Source organism: Pogoniulus pusillus, chromosome 5, assembly GCF_015220805.1.
Source record: "Pogoniulus pusillus isolate bPogPus1 chromosome 5, bPogPus1.pri, whole genome shotgun sequence".
Classification (NCBI taxonomy): Eukaryota; Metazoa; Chordata; class Aves; order Piciformes; family Lybiidae; genus Pogoniulus; species Pogoniulus pusillus.
The window spans coordinates 9,381,780-9,388,914 of NC_087268.1; the positions used below are offsets into that span (position 1 = coordinate 9,381,780).

The 7,135-nt window shown below is 45.6% G+C and overlaps 1 long non-coding RNA gene across 2 annotated transcripts in view; it reads right to left on the minus strand.

Moving 5' to 3' along the window:
* The window catches only part of LOC135175264 (uncharacterized), a 265,383-nt gene that overhangs the window by 21,705 nt on the left and 236,543 nt on the right, over window positions 1-7,135 (minus strand). The window lies entirely within an intron of this gene.

Consider the following 7,135-nt stretch of genomic DNA (forward strand, 5'->3'; position numbering starts at 1 on the left):
TTCCTGCAGGTCCCCTTCTGTGAGAGACTAAATCTCGTCTCTCTTGTACATGTAAATCAACAAATATAAAGTCAGCTTTGCTCCCCAGAGACAATAGCTGCTCAGGAGGTGTGGTGCAAGCACTTATAGGACCACTAAGCCCAGGGATGTATATTGGAGGAGAGGCAGAGGGGCAAGGGGATAAAGGCCACTACTGGTGCCAGACCCCTGCAGGCACAAGTACTGCTGGAAGGTCCAGCAAAGACAAGATCATTGCAAACAACTTGCCTGGTGGGTCAGCTCTGCCCACTGACAGCACATCTGGCAGTCACTTCTGTGTTAGTGTGACTGGGGTGTGGGCCAGGGGGAGCTGCAGAAAACTGAATAAAAGACACTGACCCTATACCAACTTTAGTGAGTGTGGTGGAGAAAACATCACCATGGGCATCCAGTCAAAGAAGAACTTCTGGAGAAGAGAGAAGAATTCCACTGAGAAACAGTACACGCTGGAGGCTGCTCAGAGAAAGAAGAATAATCATGGATACTCTCTCCCCTTCTCCAGCCAAGGACAACACAAGCCAACAAGGATGAACGTGGGAACACCTCCTCCAAGCCAAATTAGCAGCACACTTCCTGGGACCTCCCCCAGCCAAAGAAAGTATCTTGGGTGGTGTGTGTGGTAGTATAATTCCTTTCCTGCTCTTCTCTTTCTCCATTTGTTTCTTTCTCTCCCCTTATTTCTTTCTCTGTTCAGTTTATGCTTTAATAAATAATCTTGATTTTGATATTTGGCCCCACTTGTACCTTAATTTCACAACATGAGAATATGTAAGAACAAGTCTCTCCTCTGGCCTGAGACATTTTTAGTCTCTATCCTCTGGACTGAAACACCTTTAGATACTGAAAGGCAGTATCTAAAGACTCAGAGCCTTTTCTTCTCTAGGCTGAACAACCCTATCTCTTCCACCTTGTGTTTGCAGGAGAGGTGCTCTGATCATCTTTGTGGCCCTCTGGATCCACTGCAGCAGGTTTATGTCATTCCTGTGTTGAAGACTCCAGAGCTGGACACAGTACTCCATGTGAGGTCTCATCTGGGACTCCACTGTTTTGACAACTTGAGAGAGAGAACTACATATGAAACCAGTGGTTTACTAAACCCCAAACTGAGCTATGCCTCCGTCTCTGAGGCTGACATAGACCATGAAATCTGCTCTGCAGTCACCACTGGCATTGAAAGAGTTTCACAGTAGTCACCCAGACAGCAGTTGCCCACAGGAGCAGCTGTATTTCTGTTTGTCTAACCAACATCTCCAGGAAAGCAATGGTTTGGGTGCAAAAATTACTAAAAGAAGAAGGGTTTTCTCCTAACTTCTCCATTCTCAAAGTATTAACGAAAGAAAAAACCAAACAAACAGGTCCTCTGATATCTCGTAGACTCATCAAACCACAGAACCATTAAGCTCACCAAGTCAAACCTTCTGTCTAGTCAACACCTCCATGACCACTAGACTATGTCCTGAAGTGCCACACCTACTCACTTTCTTAACACTTCCACAGATGGGGACTCCAATGCCTCACTATGTTTCAATTTGAAACTCCCTCAGAAATTCAGGTCCTTGATTTGGTATCTCTGAAAATTCCTGGCAAAGGCAAAATCCATTAGCACCCACCACTCCTAAGGACTGATTCCTCTTGGAGGGTCTTCCTCCCAAGAGACCTTTGAGATTATCAAGTCAAACTGCTTTCCTAAAGCTCACAGTCCCACCACTATTCCTAAACCACTTTCACTAAACCATGTCCCTAAGCACCAGATCCACATGTCGATGTGCATCCATGTGTCAATTCTGCCTGTGAGGGCACCACAGTGGGTGGCTTTGATCAACAGCCTGCATCTGCAGACTGGTAAAGTTTAAAAACCTGTATCTTTAAAAGAAAGAATGCATGGAGGACTTTGCTGAAGTTTGGGATCTTTCACCCTTCAGCAAACAACCAAGCAAGAGAGATATTGACACAGCTGCCTGAGCAAAGGACAGGAGCCACCACTGCCAATATAGTTCCCCCTCCGGAGGCAGGTAGAGGAAGAACTGCATTGGACCATAATTAGTTTTGCAGTAGAAAACAAATCAATTGGAAAAGCAAGTTTTCAATCCTCTGCCTAACACAATAACAGGAAGCATAACATTGATTTTGGTTTGAGGTGGATTGGTCTCTGCCACGTGGTATGTGTTAGGCTTGCTTTGGTTTATTTATTTCTTCCTGTCCAAAAGGTGACAACTGCAAATGAGTTAGAGCTATTTATTAAGCCCTTCCTCTGTACCTGCTAAAGGTGCACCTACAAACCTCTAGAGCTGGATTTAACCATCAAAATCCCAAAGACTGTGGCCCTGAGTTCACAAAGAAACATAGTAAGGGTTCCACATTCCTCTCAAGATAGGACATCAGTGAGTACTGCAGTCATAGACTCATAGAACAGCTTGGATTAGAAGAGACCTTAAAGAGCACCTAGTTCCAACTCACTGCCATGGGCAGGGACACCTTCAACTAGACCAGGTTGATCAAGGCCCTGCCCAATCTGGCCTTGAACACCTCCACCGAGGGGGCATTCATAACCTCCCTGGGCAACTTGTTCCAGTGTCTCAACATCACTTGAAAGAGCCTCTTCCTAATATCCATTCTAAATTTACCCTCTTCAAGTTTCAATCCATTCTCTCTCATTCCATCAGTCAAATCTCACCAAACCATCACTTCAACACAGAGGTAATTAGCTTCTGTAAAGCTCCATTCCATCCTTCCAAGTACCTGAGACATGAATACTCAGATATTTTAGTAAACTTGGTCACCATTGTTTTGTTTGGGATTTTGAGTGCTTCGTTTCTCTGTTTTCCCCAGCACATGCCAGAAGGGTGACAGATTCAGTGTTTTTAATGGGACAGGAAAGTATTCATGGTTTACAGAAGAGTTTCATTCTGGGCCTGTGTTTGACATTGACACAGTTGATGTGTCTTGTAGCTCCTCTGTGTGGGGTTCTTCTTCAGAACAACACATGAAGGGACACCCAGTGCCAGCCTTTCTGAAAATTCCTCTCTCAGCAGCTGTACAATGACAACCACATGCTGCAAGGCAACTTCCCCTCTCCTCTTGCATTCTCTTCACAGGATCACAAGATATTAAGGGTTGGAAGGGACCCAAGGAGATCATCAAGTCCAACCCCCCTGCCAGAACAGAACCACACAATCTAGCACAGATCACAGAGGAATGCATCCAGACAGGTCTTGAAAGTCTCCAGAGAAGGAGACTCCACAACCTCTCTGGGGAGCCTGTTCCAGTGCTCTGTGACCCTTACAGTCAAGAAGTTTCCCCTTGTGTTGAGGTGGAACCTCTTATAGTGCAACTTACACCCATTGCTCCTTGTCCTATCACAGGAAGCAAGCGAGCAGAGCCTGTCCCCCCACTTCTGACCAGCCCTCAGATGTTTGTAATCATTTATTAAATCCTCTCTCAGTCTTCTCCAGACTAAAAAGCCCCAGGTCCCTCAGCCTCTCCTCATAAGCCATGCCTTCCTGTCCCCTAATCACCCTTGTAGCCCTCTGCTGGACCCTCTGCAGCAGATCCCTGTCCCTCTTAAACTGAGGAGCCCAAAACTGAACACAATATTCAAGATGAGGTCTCACCAGGGCAGAATAGAGGGGAAGAATAACCTCCCTTGATCTGCTGGACACTCTTCTTAATCCTTAAGGCCCAGGATGCCATCGGCCTTCTTGGCCACAAGGGCAAATTGCTGTGCCATGGTTAACTTGTTAGCCACCACGACCCCTAGGTCCCTCTCCACAGGGCTGCTCTCCAGCGGATCACCTCCCAGCCTCTACTGGTGCAGTTTGTTATTCTTTCCCAGGTGCAGGACTCTGCACTTGTCCTCGTTGAATCTCATCTGGCTCCTCTGTGCCCAGCTCTCAGTCTGTCCAGGTCTCTCTGGATGTCCTCACAGCCTTCAGCCATATCAGCCAAGCCTCCTAGTTTGGTGTCATCAGCAAACTTGCTGAGCAGACACTTGGTCCCCTCATCAATGACATTGATGATGATGTTGAACAGGACTGCCCCCAGCATTGATCCCTGGGAGACTCCACTGGGTACAGCTCTCCAGCTGGACCTAGCACCATTGATCCCCACTCTTTGAACTCTATCTTGTAACCAACTCCAAATCCACCTCACTGCCTGCTCTTCCATCCCACACTTCCTGAGCTTGCTCACTAGAATATCATGGGAGACAGTGTCAAAAGCCTTGCTAAGGTCAAGGTAGACTACATCCACTGGTCTCCCTGAATCTGCCCATTCAGTTATGTGTTCAACTGTCTTCATCCCATGGCAAGGTCAGACACATTCACACACACCCCTCCCAATCTGATATTTTTTTCTTGCTGTTTGTATCAATATTTTCAAAGATTTAATCAGAAGAGGAAGCACAGAGCAGGACAGATCAATAATTGATTATGCAGTTTCTTCCTCTTTCTAAGTGAATGATTCACATCTACCATAGCAGTTTAGTGATTTCTGCCAAAGTTCTGTGGATCTCCAGCCTAAATGAACTTCTAATATCCTAAAGGCTGGATACCAGGGGAGTTGGGGACAAACAGAGAGCAAATGTATTCTTGTTATCACCTCTAATTAAAAAAAGGAAACATCAGGTGTCACCAAAGCTCAATTACATCTCCAATAAGCAATTCATCTGTTGCAGATCAAAATCAGCAAACCCTTCCAGTGGACACAAGAATCTGCCTAGAAAATAAGACTGTGGATTACAGAATAAATATTAGGCTGCTACGAAAAGATCATTTGAAAGAACTGATGAGACTGATCATTTCCACAGAGCACGAGAGTATAAAACTCTCAAAGTAATCCCAAAGCATTTAAAGAATCAGCAACAAAACCCAAAACAAAATCAAAGTTGAATCAAGATGTATGAAATTTTAAAAACTCAAACCAAACTCCCACACAAGAGTGTGCCTGAAGCCTCAATTTAGTGCTTTCTATGAACTATGTGGGGCATAGCAGAGATCCTTTCAGACTGAGCTTCTCTCTATACAAGGAGGAGGAGCTCACCTTGCTGCTGCTCCTCTTCTAGCCTTCAAGAACATTTCTCAGGAATATCATCCTACTGCTGAAGCAAATTCAGAAAAGTACTGCCTAAAGACTAGAAAGAGTCTTGTCTAAACGTGTAAGCTCCTGCAGTGTTACCAGACACTTGGGATCTTCACTGCTTCCTGAAAAGCCACAAAGGCAACACCTTCATTCCCAGAGTGTGCCTATCCTTTTAGCACATGGAAAAATCGCACATGTTCCTAGCCCCAGTTATTCCTGACTTTATTCCCTGGATTTGCTGGAGCCCAGATTTCTTCCTCTGAATAGAATGTGGAAAGAAAGAAGCCAGCTGTGGCTTCATCCTGGCCTGCATCAGGAACAGTGTAGCCAGTAGGACAAGGGAGGTTATTCTGCCCCTGTACTCAACACTGGTCAGGCCACACCTTGAGTGCTGTGTCCAGTTCTGGGCTCCTGAATTCAAGAGAGATGTTGAGGTGCTCAACATGTCCAGAGAAGGGCAACAAGGCTGGTGAGGGGCCTGGAACACAAACCCTACAAGGAGAGGCTGAGGGAGTTGGGGTTGTTTAGCCTGGAGAAGAGGAGGCTCAGGGGTGACCTCATTGCTGTCTACAACTACCTGAAGGGAGGTTGTAGCCAGGTGGGGGTTGGTCTCTTCTCCCAGGCAACCAACAACAGAACAAGGGACACAGTCTCAAGTTGTGCCAGGAGAGGTATAGGCTGGATGTTAGGAGGAAGTTGTTGTCAGAGAGAGTGATTGGCATTGGAATGGGCTGCCCAGGGAGGTGGTGGAGTCACCATCTCTGGAGATGTTCAAGAAAAGCCTGGATGAGGCACTTAGTGCCATGGTCTAGTTGACTGGCTAGGGCTGGGAATTAGGTTGGGCTGGATGATCTTGGATGTCTCTTCCAACCTGGTTGATTCTATGATTCATGCAGACTTCACCCATTTTCTAATGAGAAGGCAGGCCAAGTTAAACTCCATTCTGTCACACAACTGCTGAAAGAACAGATACTTCAATCACACAGTTTCTTTAGTGGCTTTTCACAGCTCTTACCATCCTGTACTTTAACTTCAGTTTATCTGAGTCTGAGCACATGTCATGTATCACAGCACATGAACTGTATTGGGCTGTCCATGTATTTTTATGTTGACTGCAATAGTAAGAATAGTGTCAAAACACTCTTTTCTGAATTCATAGAATGGCTTGAATTAGAAAGAACATTAAAGATCTCCAACCCACCTGCAGCAGCAAGAATGTACCCAACTAGATCAAGTTGCTTAGAGCCCAATCAACTTTGAGCTTGAATGTCCCCAAGGGTGGCATTTACACCACCCAGAACAATTGTTTCCTGACAGCTACACACATCTGGAAGCTACCAACAGACATACACATTAGCATCTTGTATGCATCACATGTCAAGAGCAGATCCTGCTGACTTCTCACAGGAATTATGTTTGTAACAGCTCCCTTTTTTCCCTTCCATCTAACAACTGCTGATTCTCTCAGGGGAAGTAGGCAGTGAGAGAGACCATGTCTGTAGGAAAACATTCTCAGTGACTCAGGCTCTTGAAATTTAAGAACAATACCTTGAATTTGGCTTACATTGAACCTCATCTAGATGGTAAGGAATTAACGCTCAGAAAGAAATCCAGAATAACTGTTCTGTAGGAGACTGCTGTACCTATTTTTTATTCTGCATCATAGAATGCACTGGAAGGGACCTTAAGGATCATCTAGCTGCAACCTCCCAGCCATGGGCAGGGACATCTTCCACCAGAGCAGGTTGCTCAAGGCCACAATCAGCCTAGCTTTGAACAGTTTCAGTGAGGGGGCATCCACAGCCTCTCTGGGTAACCTGTTACAGTATCTCACCACCCTCACTGTGAAGAATTTCTTCCTCCTATCCAACCTAAATTCACCCTGCTCTAGTTTGAAACCATTGTTCCTTGTACTGTCACGAAAAGTCCTTGTGAAAAAGCCCCCTTGTAAAAAAACACCCCTCAGGCACTGGAAGGCTGCTGCAAGGTTTAGGTTGGATGTTAGGAAGAAGTTCTTCGC